Source organism: Filicampus tigris, chromosome 11 (assembly GCF_054856515.1).
Source record: "Filicampus tigris isolate MCC_2025a chromosome 11, RoL_Ftig_1.0, whole genome shotgun sequence".
NCBI lineage: Eukaryota > Metazoa > Chordata > Actinopteri > Syngnathiformes > Syngnathidae > Filicampus > Filicampus tigris.
This window is the reverse complement of record NC_141227.1, coordinates 16,753,204-16,767,928: the sequence shown is the minus strand read 5'-3', so window position 1 is coordinate 16,767,928 and position 14,725 is coordinate 16,753,204. Positions and strand designations below refer to the sequence as shown.

General features: G+C 39.0%; 1 long non-coding RNA gene across 1 annotated transcript in view; it reads left to right on the top strand.

The window, feature by feature from the left end:
* The window catches only part of LOC147139950 (uncharacterized), an 89,770-nt gene that overhangs the window by 73,169 nt on the left and 1,876 nt on the right, over positions 1–14,725 (top strand). The window lies entirely within an intron of this gene.

Genomic DNA, 14,725 nt, shown 5'->3' with positions numbered 1-14,725 from the left:
ATGAGGCAATAAAAAAGCAGCTCACGATGTAGCAAAAGGAGTATTAAAATGCCAACGGCGTGAAAGCATTCCCCTCTGATTGGTCGCCCAGCTCGGCAAACAAGGTGAGAAAAGACAAGCTCCTCGTTTAGCAAAAAAGAACGAAATGGCGGCTTTATCTTCTCCAATGACTGAATTGAAATGAAGGCACGCAGCAAACAGAGAGTGAGCCCGAGGCGGAGCGCGCCAAATAAACATGCGCCGCACACTTTGTTTTCTCGTGGCTGCCTCCTGCTCCCCAGGCGTCTTCAGGGGAAGTTGACGACCGTTCTTTCAACTTATTCATACCATGGTTCTTGTAGACGTGAAGGTTTCATGTAAGCAAGCAAGGCAACGTGGCTGTTTGAAGCTACTACATATGTGAAGTCTGTTCATCATTGCGTCATGTGTGGATGAGAATGGAGAAACAAATCTGTGTTTATGCTACGTGGACATGAATGGACAGACGTATATAACTATGATATGTGCATGTGAGTGGATAAACAGATAAATGTGAATGGTCAGACAAATGTTTTATATGTTATGTCCACGTGAATGGACTGACTGATGTTAATAGTATGGGGCCTACAGTATTTTCATGCCCAGTGCAGGTGTACCGCAAACTGTGCGCATGGGTGGAGCTTTCTTTCCTTTTCATTCCTTTTGCTATTTTCCTTGACCGCCGCTGTTAGAAATTGATGTTTGCGCCGTTGTGGGAGTGCGCACAGCCAACTTGATTCCCAGCCAATTGAAGTGGTTCCTATCATTCCCTTTAATATCAGCGCAGGAGAGGCGCTACATGACGGAAGCATAACGGACTGGGTCGCTGGAGTCCTTGCAGGAAATCGGCTCACACAGAGTACGTTTATAAGAAGAATATCTCCATTTGCAAATGATGTAAAGTTGGCCGCTGCGAAGTGGGCACTTGGAGTTGTTGCGCGTTTGCATATGACAGATGATCCACCTCCTAAGCCCCCACACACACCAGTTGTGCCGCAGTCGAGGTTTAAAACAATATAAAAAATATATTAAACTTGATAATGATAATGACAATAATAATAATAATGATAATAATAATAATAAAATAAAATATATATAATAATATATATAATAATAAAATAAAAATAATATAATAATAATAATAAAAATAATAATACTTTCAGTGAATTCATTTCTACAAAGATTCAGAGTGTTTGACGCATGCTGTTGACATATTAAGGAATGAAATACGATTATATCCTCCACACATACAGTATTTGAGGAGCACAGAATCAACCTGCTCTTTGATCAAATCCACCACCTGCGCCACAACTTAGACTTTCTTTTAGTTGGTCTAAGGTCTGGTCTACTGTTTGTCACCAAATTGTCAAGTGCGGCTGGGGCGTGGAATAGAAAACACCCTCAGTCTGACAGTACGCTCAGTATGGCGTACGTGGTCTGCCAAATTCCCAAACACGGTAAACTGGACTTGCCGCGGCATGAAAATCAAGAATCGCCATTTTTTTTACCCCAAGCACACGCGAGACTGTCTACGAAAATAAAGCCCTATGTTTGTTCGTGGATTGACAGACTGTGTTTTCCAGTGGCGGTTTTTGGTATGTGCTGTCTGTGTGGCTGTACATTATATGTGAGTGAAAAAAACAGATATTTTGGTTATATTCCTGTTATTTAGGTAAAGGGAATTCACATTTTGAATTCCACGCAGAACCTTCTAACCGAAAGCAATGCAATCCACTTACCCACTATGCTAAGCCAGTCCTTGAGTACCTGAATTAAAAATGCGTCCAGTCCTGCCGACATACATGAATACATGCATGTATAAATGGTTAACACCCCCTCCCCAAAAATAAGTCAAGGTCAGCTCACTGGAGGTTTTCTTTGAGGCTTGTCCGTGCAGCTGCGCCACACGGAGCATCAAGGTTAAACACTTTTCATGTTTATCAGTTGGGGGTAGGGGTGCCCCCCTCACTGATGATGCAACCTCTGCGTACAGCTTGCCAAACTAGCCTCCCCTTACCCCATCCTCCTCTTGTTTTAATGGCCTGAAGGTTGATCCAAGTGGCCTCCTCGAAGGGTTTGCCAGTGCAAGTATGCCAGCAACGGCAGCTGTACACGCTGCGCAGTGTAATTACGCGCACATACACAATCAGTGGAAAAAACACACACACATACTCATCACTTTCATGTCCTCTTTCGTTCCCCTCACCCCATCTTGTTTTGTTTTCCGCCATTTTGCCTTATCGCTTTCCCTTCCATCCCTCCCGCTTTCACACCTAACCCCCCGCCACTCCCCCCACCCCCCTTCCAGCTCCACTCCGACATTAAATTGCGGCAGAATTTCATCATGAAAGCACAATCTCTACCCTCGCTGCTAAACATGCAGACGTGTGCAAACAGTCACTGTTTAGCATTTGCTAACATGCGGCAGCACGATTTCAAAACGGGGCGATTTACAAAATATTATTTCCTTGGGCAAAAGGTACTAATACAAGAATACAAATAAGGTTGTTTTTTTTCCATAAAAAAAAAAGTTGTAATCATTTATATATGTATATATATATATATATAAAACAAATGATTAAATAAAATAAGACTTGTTTCTGCTAAATACAGTTTTTATAGACTCCAATAATTAAATTTTGGGAAAAAAACTCCTCAGCAGATCAGTTGGAATGAATTAGGCAACAATGAAGTCCTACTATCTGATCAAATCACAGCGCAGTGAGCTAATGATAGAGAATAATACAAAAAAAGCTTTCGAGTCACACTGAGACATTCAAAGTCTTTGTCATCTTCAAGACGGCCTCACCGCACATCTTAAATCAAGTGTTCCTTTGAACCAAGTGAGCTCACCTCATTGTTGTGTACTAAAGGAAACTGACGCAGACCAACTCCAACGTCTTCAAGAGTCACACGACTACGATGAAGTCAAGGAAAGCAGACTCCAATCATTTCCTTATAAGGATTTGCTCCCATCCTGAATGTGCTGCAAATCATTTGGAATCACCTTTGAGGTGGAAAAAGTACTCACGCTCTGTACTTAAGTAGAAGTACTTACTTTCATAGTATGAAGGCTTTGGTGTAAAAATAAACACAAAAAAATAAGCAGGGATCAGGTAAAATTAAAAAAAAATTGAAAAACAACCACGGGTTACACAAATAACCAGGGGTTGGTTCCAAATTATTTATACTCCCAAGCACTGCTTATAACCAACAAAGTTTTTTTGGTGGAATTTTCCTATTACGAGTCACTAACAAGGTTTACATCGGTGAATGTGCTGAAAAGATAATGTGGAGTACAAACAAACAATGTGGGAGACTTTGCTTGGTCTTATCTGGCCAATCCCAAATCAGGTCCCGCCAGAGCTTCCTCCCGTCTCCATGGCAACAAGCTCTGACTTCCTGCAAGTGTCCTCCAGCCTGGGAGTGGTAGCATTTTGTTTGTGTGCACGCTTAAATGCTCAAATATGAAAAAATATGAATGCCAGCTGGCTTTGTTTGGATGGACCAAAATGCAAATTAGTAAAATAAATAAAGCACATCATGTTCAAAATTTACTGAAGTTATAAGTCGCTCTTTAATGGAGTTTTAAGGGATTCAAACAAGGGCTAGGATTTTAAATTGGCATTTCGTGCAAAGCTTGAAATTGTGTTTTAAAATTGTGTCCAAGCATGGTTTGGGTTTTCAAACAAGTATCCAGATTTTAAAATAGGTTTCCAAGACAGGGTTAGGGTTTCAAGCCTGGATTTGGTTTTCAAATTGGGTTTGTGAATAAGGATTAAGGTCTGAAATGGCAGTTTGAGGCCAAGGTTGGGGTTTCAAGCCAAGGTTAGGGTTTCAAGTCATTGTTAGGGTTTGAAATTAGGTTTTCATATTGCTTTAGGGTTTCAAATGAATGTTTGAAGCCTGGGTTTGGATGCCAAGTTTTCAAATTTGGGTTTCAAACCGAGACAAGGCTTTAAATTTTCGAGCTTGCAGCCAGTTGTGTTAAGCTTGTTTTGTCCTGCATGTCAGCAGCATCTACAGCGTCAGCCTGTTTGGGACAGCCGGCCTGTGACAGGACAGGACATGACAGGATAGGACGGCTTTTCACCTGTAATCCATTGTAATGAGTCACCTGGTGTGTCTGCTTTCATGAATCACCAAATGACCTACGATGACCTCAGGGACGAAAAAAAAACAAACAAAAAAAACACGAGAGACACATTGTGATGAGGGGATATTGAAAAAAGGGCCTAGCTAGCGGTAAAATGTTTTGCAGCTGTGTGACTGACCTGAGTCACACTACGCTTCCTGCCATTCAAACAGTAGCAACACACACACTGAAACAGACGAACACATAACTTCGGATTTCCTTGAGTGGTAGGAAATTTTAGTTACGGTGTTTCAAGGACTGGTTAAGGCTTCAAACAAAAGTTAAAGTTTAAAATCTCTTTCTAAGTAGGATTTAAGCAGAGGAGTAGGTTAAGACATCAGAGGTTCAAAAAGTTATGATTCCAAGCCTGGTTTAGGGTTCCAGGTTTAGAGGTTCAAGCATCGTTATTGTTTTAAATTAGGGTTTCAAGACAATTGTGTTACTAAGATATTTTACTGTCGCTTTTGAAAATCAATTAAATCCTGCCCGCATCTTCTTTGAAGCACGACTAGAATGCTGCGTGATGATTGAGACTGGAAATTAACCTTGTGAGTTGATGTGAGTTGATGTGGGGCAAGGAGGCTCTTCTCTTATTTTCAAAGTTTTTTTCCAAAGTGCTCTCAAGCCTCTTTTTGACATTTGAACAAGTCCCAAATCCTCTTTCTCTCCTCCACGTCCACCAAATCCTCTCTGTGTCCTCGTGTTAATGCTTTACAAAAGCTTTGCATGAGTGCAGCCTTGACAATACACAAGGGCATTGAATGTTTAAAGTACTGTATATAAATAAATAAATATATATATATATATATATATATATATATATATATACTTTGTAAAATATGAATATAAGTAATTTAAGGTACCACTGTATTTCAGTTCAATACAGTACAATGTCGAATTCTGATGTGTATGAAAAGTCTTATGGAAATCTAGTACAGGATTGAAGAGAGACGGTGCCTAGCAGTGAGCTTTGAGGCACACCTACGGACCTACAGAAACGACGTGACTATACACAATAGACATTTTCTTCGAATTAGGGTTTCAAGCCCGGGTAAGGGTTTCAGATTAGGGATTTGGTTTTCCCCCCAAAAATAGGTTTCAGACCTCAACTGTGGTTTCACATGATGATTGGGTTTTCAAACTAGCCTTTCAAGTCATTGTAGGGGGTTTCAAACCAGGGCTTGGGTTTCAATTCAGGGTTTCAATCTAGGGTTAGCGTCAAATGAGGCTTTACAGCCTGGGTTAGAGTTTCAAATTAGAGTTTTGTAGCCTGGGATAGGGTTTCAAATGAGTTTTTTTTTTAAAAATAGGATTTCAAGCTAGAGTTTGTGTGGGTGTTCCCAAAAGGGTCCCACAAGAAGATTAGAAAATGTTCCAGTAAATTCTTCCTCCTCATAATGACTTGAGGGTGTGTCTGAGCAGATGTTAACGTTCCAAAAATGAAAGTTAGAACAAATGTTATGATTGTCTCATCTCAATATTAAGAACCAAAAGAAAGTGTGATATTAGATCTGGGTTTTATGTTGTCAGCTGACATTCAGGGTCAGTAGGAATTTAGGATGTTCAAGCACAAACGCAAAAGCGACGTGAAACTATTCTGATGAATGTGTCTGCTCATTTGTCTTGGTAGGGTTCAAAAGTTACCTCTCTGAAATGAATAAATGCCACAAGTCTTTTCCAACCTCACACCGTACTACGCAAAAAAACCCTAACACTAAACCCCCAATAAAATCAATAAATATATATTTTCCCTAACATTCATAAAATATATAAATATAATGATTTTGTTCCTAAACTTTAACACCTAACTAGTTAAGTCATTAAATATTTTTTCCCTAAACTGCGAACCTTAGACCTGAACCCCCAACTAAATCATTTAATTTTTTTTTTCTGTGTTGACTTTATCACAGCTACCTTTCAGCCCATGCGAGCCATCATGATATTCCTGAAGAAAAAAAAGAAGTTCTTTACAACAGTATGAATGAGGGATGCACCGTGTAAATTTGTGTGTGTTTGTGTGTGTGTGTGTGTGTATGTTTTGGGATGATGGGGGCGATGTGGTGGGGGCCCTAAGCTTGTTATTAGAAGCTCAGGTCAGATCCTGCGAGATACGAAATCCCTCTCCCTCTCTGCAACTGATTGTCTCTCCCACTCCCAACGGTGGATTTCGGAATGCTGCATAGTGTACGTCCAGCCCTCACAAGCCTGAAAGCCACACTGCAACAACAACACACACACAAAGTTGATTGTTAAGAGGCACCACTAACGTCCAGAAGGATTAAAACAAAGTGCTGCCAGAGCACTAAAAGCCTATTTATTGTTGGGTTTTTTTCAAGCATCTGTTGATGCTGAAATTGTTACAATAAGAGATCAATTTTGAGTATTACAACATAGTTTGTTGAAGGCCTATTTGTAGTCGACTCTAAGGTGATGAAAGTTGTCTCGATTTTCGATTAATCGACACTGGGTTTCTCTTTTATTGTATTTGAGGATACACTTGCTATGGGTCTCATTAGAAATATTCAAATATTCAGGCCTCTGTAAATTGGCCGATTGGAAGACGAGATTCCAAAAACACATGATTAGCCATCACTCGACGTCAATTTGTAAACGTTCATCCGTAAACGTTGATAGTTTGGTCAACCACTCAGTTCATCCCCTATTACAATATACAGAAAACCTAAACCTTAACCCTAACCCTGCCCGCTAACTTTAAACATAACCTCAATGCTAACCCTTACTCATAACCCTCATTACACATTTAACATTAACTGGTATGATAGTGTATCTTATTCATTCAAATTAAAATGAACTGTCAACGGTTGGTGTGTACTTTTGTGATCAGTTTTGTCGTGGCAACAAAGGTTGAAATCATTAATGGCTGATATAGTGTCTCTTAGCGAACTAGGCAGGTAGGTTTGTCTTTAAATCGGGTGAATGTATAATCGGCTTCTTAGTTTTATTTAGAAAGCGTGTCGTGGTAGTGAGGAAATAGGCCGCAGGTGATGGATTGAATGGGGAACTCTGCTTTGAAAAAGGTCAGTGAATGAGTTGATCACCAGTTAATCCTTTGATGCTCGCAAAACTGACATCCTGGCCCAATGGGAGAATGCAATGAAGAGGTCGAGTAGGAAAAAGTTGTGATCCCTGCTATACACGCACTCATACACACACGCGGTTTTTCATTCTTCAGCGTCCGGGGGCAGCTTTCTGCGCTTAACACAAGACTCTTCAGGCCCACTCAATATGGATTAATTGCCTATAAATAACCCTCATTAATCTTCCGTAGCAATAATGACATTAGCAATCTTCCATAGCAATAATGACATTAGCATCATTAAGAGGATCTCCATGGTTTGCATCATTTAGCTGCCCACGTTTATGAGAGTGCTTTTCTGTGCCTATGTTTTGTGTATGTGTGCACATACTATATATGTGCGTGCAATTTCCGAAAATTGTACTCTTCAAACCTGTGAGAGCTGTTAGACAAATCGAAATTATTATTGCTATTATTACACCGTGGAACACCCTTTTTGTTGAGTTGGATCTAACAGCTGGTTTTAACAAATTTCTGGGTTCGGAATCCAAAACCGATCTCGGTTTTTCTGTATGATATCAAGTTTTTGAGCTATATAATCCCCATTTTCTTAAAAAAATGAGAAATAAATGTGCGTATCTATGTAAATAAAACACTATGATGGAATAGCCATAAGCTTTGAAAACTGAAAAAGGGTCATGAAACGAAATAGAACTTCTAACAGTATGCCCATGGTTACAGTTTAAGTTTACAGTGGACTAACTCAATTTTTGTCAGATTTTCCTTGCTTTCTGTATATTGGTAGTACTGACCTATTGGGAGCTACACACACCTCTCACCACTGTCTCAGTTGCGACTGCACAAATTAATTGCCACATAGCTTTAGATAAGTCCAATCGCAGAGCTGGGCGTTCCGTCTATGTGACGGACCGGTCCGTCCCTCCGTCACTGACGGACGCCCGTTTTGCTGACAGTTGACGAATGACGGAAAAAGTTTTAAAATAGACGGATTAAGCATAGACCGAAACCCCTTTATTTAGTCCGCCTTTCGGCCTATAGACGGGTACTATTTCCCCCCCCCCAAAAAAAAGGCGAATGACGGACAATGGAAGGGTACCCATGCTGTAGACGGATGACGAATAACAGAAGCTCATTTTTTTGTAAAATTCCCAGATCTGTCCAATCGTAATCAGCACTTTTTACTTTATCAAATAATTATCAAATTATAAAAATTTTCTGTATGAACATTATATAATTATTCTAAACCTTAGACCATTTTTTTTTCAATATTTATACTTTCCAATAAGAAACATTGAAAATTATAACACCTTGGAAGTCAACCGGAGTCGTGGAACACATTGTGTTTCACTTTGTGGACTCGGCTGTTTAAATATAAACATGAGAAACACATTACGCACACACATATGCACATGCATGCATAGACACACACTCATTGTTGTTCCAGCTGTGCTAGAAGAAAAACACACATTCCACAGACACACAATGGATGGAAGCACCCTCGTCCTTGTGTGTCCAGCTCATTAATGTTGCCAATAGCCAGTGTGTACGTGGAATGTCCAAGTTGGACAATCCTTGTGATGTTATTGATGGGAGAAACAAATGAAAATTTAAAATGCAACATGGTCTTTTGCAAAAACATCAAAGAAAAGGTTGCTTGTTAGTCTCCTGGCCACGTTCCATTTAGCTTTGTTAAAAGCGAGGCAGCAGGGACATAACAAAAGTGCAACCGAGCAGCAGGTCAAATGTGAGTAAATCTTGTTGTATTCATTATTTAATTCACAGAGGGAATCGAGTTGGTCAGTTCTGTTTATCGTTAAGCCAATCCACTGAAATTTTACATCAATTAATACACAAATCACTTAAACAATTCCTCAATATGTTTTAAATAAGCCAACTTCGGTGGTGTTGGTGGCTAATTTCATGCAAAAAATATTGCAGGACACTCGATTTTTAAATTAAATTTCATTTTTTTCATTTTAGTATTAGTTCATGATATTTAATAAATAAAAATAAGTACAAATAAAAAATTAGACAATGTATTATTTATTATTATTACTAATTTGTTAATTATGTTTTTTAAAATCAAGATTTATATAATGTTTTGTTTCAATAATTTTTTTTTTCCCCAAATAGGTTCATTAAAATGTGTTTATTTTTTGCTAAACTGATCTTATGTATTCATTTATCTCTTTAAATACCTACAATATAAAATAAATCATTTGGCATACATGTTTTTAATGTATTTTATTAATTGATGAACTAATTCATGTTTCACTACGTAACATTATATTACATCAAGAGTTATGGAATTAAAGACACATACATACAGTTGATGCATTAAATTACCGTTTTCTTTCCCACAAAATTGGCTCATCATGATGTATTTATTCATTTTGTATTCATTTTGCTTGTAAATAAATAAATAAATAAATAAAAGTACATTTTAAAACAAACATATATCTGTCAAATAAACATTTGTGCATACAATTGAAACAATTGTTAAGGCATTTTTGGCTAATCCATTTATTAACCAGGCTTTTGTAATATCTGATGCATTTCACCCCCAAATTTGGTTATCAAAATGCACTTATTTATTTTTGCATCATATTAAATAATTAGCAAATTCTTTTTTTTTTCATTAAATCAATCATGAGTTACCTCATCTGTACACATCTGTCCATTTAAAAAAAAAAAAACAAATTGCCCACCCCGACTCTCATCAGTAAAGCCGCACTGTGTTTAGTCTACACACACTCACACACACACACACACACACGCTCTTTATGTTTCACATGATCATTAAATTTCACGGGCCATATTATGTGTGTGATTGCCGTCTTTGAGGCCACACACACACACTCACACACGTCAAGTGTGAGGTCATACGTGAGAGAATGACAGGTCCAGGAAATGAAACGCGCCTCAGATTACAGCTAAACAAGGATGGTTAACATGTTCAACGTGCACTTTTTCACATTTTCACATCATGAGCGGCTTTCTCGGTTGCGCTGATTGAAACCATTCCCACCGTTCCCAAAACACAAGAGGCCAGTTTAAAAACAAACTGGACTTTCTCAAACCAGCTGCAATTCTGTGTCCCTTTCTTCTACCGTTTTTGCGTGAAACTAAAGTGGCAAAAGCACTCATGCTCTACACTTGAGTAAAAGTACAGACACTTGTGTTGAGAAAGACTCTAGTAAAAATAGAAGTTCAGTCATGGTTCTGCATAAGCAAATTTACACATTCACTGATTTTGTTTTGAAACATCCTCCGTTATTGGAGAAAAACTTGCTTATTCACTATTTAACGTAACGTAGCAACAAAGTCCAAAAACTATTTTTATTTTCCTGACAAACCTAGCTAGCACACGTTAGCCTGCCTAAACAGGCTCATGATGACGGAAAGAACATTGACATTTTGACTTGACTGCATTCATGTCAATTGACTTACCCTCTCAGGATGGATGGGTAATTTTTTAATGCCAATATTTGTGTCACTTTCTGAAGTCAGAAGAGGCACTTCATCTTGTAGGATGTTTCCATTTTTGTCTAATGTTGCAGGTGATTGAGTAAAAATTTTGTCTGCAAAAAAAAAACAAAATCTGGTGGTTTTATATATTGGTGATTTATATGCAATGATTACTTTTTTGGGATACTTATTTTTACAAAAATGGTGACATTTTCATTGCATTCATTCAAAATGTGTGTGGGGTCCACCTTTAAGTTACCAAATTCACTTCCTGGCCCGATAAAGATCAATATGTGTGATCACTTGTGTGCTTTCTGACCCGTCTAGTCTTATATATCCTTCCGGATCAATAAAGTTCTTGTACAGAAAGACTGCGCATGCTGAGATCATCTCAGCTCGGTTGTGTTTTCACAGTGAAGTCAGAGTGAAAAAAACTCTAATGCGCCTTAATCCACTTTGCCGCATAAGCTCTCTTTCATTGGGACCGCTCGGTTTACACGCACAAGACCGCGGACTGGTCGGGTTGAAGAGGCCATGCTAACATGACGCCTGTCATCGGGAAGCTACAGTTACATTAGGAAACCATTAAGAACTCAATAACTATGTGCACTGAGCCGGGTTAGTGGGCGTCTTTTTATTTTGATTATTTGTGTTGCTTTTATATTTGGATTTTTACAGCAACCCGTTTAGGTGGGAATGTAGTTAAGTGCTTGACTTTAAAGAGCAGAGAGTCTCAAGTTCAAGACCACCGATGGGTCAAGTGGTTCTTATATTCCTTTTGTACTGCATGGCTTTATTTTTCTGACAACCCGTTTAGGCAGCAAAAGTATTTAAGAGTTTGGTGGGCCGTAAGGACCTGACTTCCAGGTCTGGTTCAAGACCATTGATGGGTCAAACGGTTCTCTTTTTATTCATATTATTCCTGTTTTTATTTTTCAAGCAACCTGTTTAGGCAGTAGAGTATTCAAGAGTTGGATTTAATAATGTGAAAGCCTCAGGTTCAAGGCTAGCGATTGGTTGAGTGGTTCTACTTACGTTATATTTATATTACCTATAGTTTTATTTTTTACAGCAACCTTTTAAGGTAGTCAAGACATTCAAGGGTTTGGATTAAAGGACCAGAAAGTGTCAGGTTCAAAGCTAGCCATTTGTCAAGTGGGTGTCTTCTTTATTTGTGTTTATGTTTCTTTGACGTTTCCATTTTGCCAGCGACCCATTTAGGCAGCAAAGTAGTTAAGGATTTGGCTGAGCTTTAATGACCGGAAAGTATCTGGTTCAAGAACATTGATGGGTAAAGTGGTTTTATGGTTCATATCATTTATGGTTTTAATCTTACAGCAACCCGTTTAAGCCGTTGCAAATCGATTAGGCAGCAAAGTTGAGGACGTGGCTTTGAGAAGTAGAAATTCGTGGGTTTGTGGATAGCAATGGAACAAATGATTCTTTTTATTGATGTAATTTCAGATGTTTTGGGTTGGATTTTTACAGCAACCCATCTAGGCAGCAAAACAGTTACATTTCACAAATTTAAGGAATAGAAAACCAAGCCTCACATTCAAAAACAGCAATTCGATGAGTGTTAACGTTGTTGAATGAAAGTTACACAGATCAAACTCTGCATGACAGACAATATTATTAATTGTCAAAAACCTGTTAATTTAGGTATTAATACCACTCCTTAATCTTTGAAACCTCCACCAAGTCCAAACAATCCTAATAAACAAGTATTGTGCTCGGGCAGTGCCATTCCACTCAAGTCCTGTAAGTGCATTTACAAGCTTTTACCTTCACTGCCCCAATGTAAGTGGACTATAACGTCCTCCAAAGTGATGATTTGCTGGATCTGCACCAAAATGTGACGCCAGTATAACAAGATACTGCTCAAAAGTCATATTGTGTTGCAGCCATATTCATAATCAATGCTCCATCGCTATTAAACTGCGCTAAATGCGTCATTCTCCTGTGCTGGAGGGCATTTTGGAGCTACTCGAGGGCCTTCTTGGAGGCTTTTTGAATGGATGTCACCTAGCAGCCTCACACACAAAACACACGCGTGCACACACATATACAAAACCAGCAGATGGATACAAAATGAGTTGCTCAGAACAAATTGGCAGAATAACCTTGAAAGGTTTAAGCCTGACACAGTTTTCCCATTGAGGCACCTCCAACGTGACGCTTGCTGCGGTAAAGATTTTTTTTTTTTGTTCATCACCGTCAACTGTGAAGAAGGATGTGATTGACTAGATTGGTATAAATGTGCGTATGTGTGCGCGTGTGTGTGTGTGTGTGTGAAAGAGAAGGGGGGGGGGAGGATTATCCACACAAAGCTAATCTCTTTATTCCACTCAAATCTACAGTACATCTCCCCTCCAGACTGAAAAAATACTTCCTGGTGCATTGAGAGTGAGCACATACACACGCGCACGATTAGATTGGTAAGAGCGTGGGGGAAGCAGTGAATTCAAACCCGACTAGCTGATTGACGAAACAGACTGCTCATGAATTCCAAAAAGCTACAATCAAGTTTCACTTTGACTTGTTTCTATTTTTCATCTTTTTCTGGTGTTGCGGCAAGCCACTATTGCAACAAGCTAGACGGGTCTGAATCTCCTTTGACTTTGCCGGATGCTTCCTCCTTCTTAGGGCAAACAAACTTGATGACATCAACTGCAGTTAGATCAAATTCCACGTGACTGGCATCTATCATCTATTCTTCTCATTACTTGGCATCACCCAAACAGAGGGTGCAATCATTTCACACCCGACTAGTTTGCTGATAAAATGGCTGCCTCAGAAATGAACTGCAAAGCAAAACAAAGTGATTGGTCATCTTTTCCTTCCGTATTATTTACCTATTTGTGCGTGTGTTTTTTAACTGCTACCCTTTTAGGCATAATACTAGATGGGCCTGAATTGGTTTGGCCTTCTGCTGTTTGCTGCCTCCTTCTTGCCTCAAGACAAAATTTGACGAAATAAGCTTCAGTTGGATCAAATTCAGGATGATGTATATCTAGCATCTATTCAAGCAAGCAGAATGTCGATTTAAGTCAAGCTGACTAAACGGGCTGCTCCAGAAATCAACTGTGAAAGTGGATGCATTGATCATCTCAAATTCTTTGCTCTTGTTGTTTATTTGCTATCTTCGTGTTCTCCATTTGCGTCAATATGAGGTCTAGTGTGTTAATGAAGACGCTGATTTGCCTGCAGCCACCTCGTCTTGTGTGAAGTCATTTTCCTGACTCGCGTCCTCATGGAGACCTTTCGTCGACCCACTTAATGTCGCGGCCTTCATTCTCACTCACATTTCTGACATTTTTCCAACTATTTGGATCTACGCTGAGTTCCACTCACTTCTTGAATCATTTGCATGTCCCTGAAGTCTGAACCCAGGAAGGCGAAGGCTTGTTTACATGTGTTACACGTCAACTCGGATCAAGCGCGGCAGCAATGTGAAAATAGACACTCGTGTTGCTTTAATATTACACCTCCACGCCTTACATATAATTCCTCAGTGTGTATGTGTGTGTGTGTGTGTTTGCCGTGTGTTGCATCATGAAATTCCACACATCAGGAAACTGATAATCAGCAGCTGCTCAGATGGCAGTGTTGTAATGATAACCAAGTTATTAATATGAATCTGAAGGTGTGGCAATTTTCACATTTTTGTTGTGTTGTGAACATTAAGACAGAGTGCGAAAAACAGATTAAATTAAAACAAAATGTTTTTTGTTCTTTAATCGGTGGATGGAGTCAGAAAGTAAAGGTACTTTGTTACATTTAAGAGCATGATTTGATGTTGTTGGCTCCCAGAATGCTTAGTGTTGTTGTTGGTTTTTTTTAACTTTAGTACTTAAACAGTGTCAATCCCAGTGCCTTTGGGATCGAATTAGTTAATCAATCAATATTTATTTAACTCATTCACTGCCAAGAAGATATTTATTTGTCTTTTCAAAGTCCAGCCATTCAATCCCAGGCACTTATTGATATATTTTTAAATATTTTTCAATCGTTAGGGTAAAAGAGGGTCTAAAAATGTCCGGCAC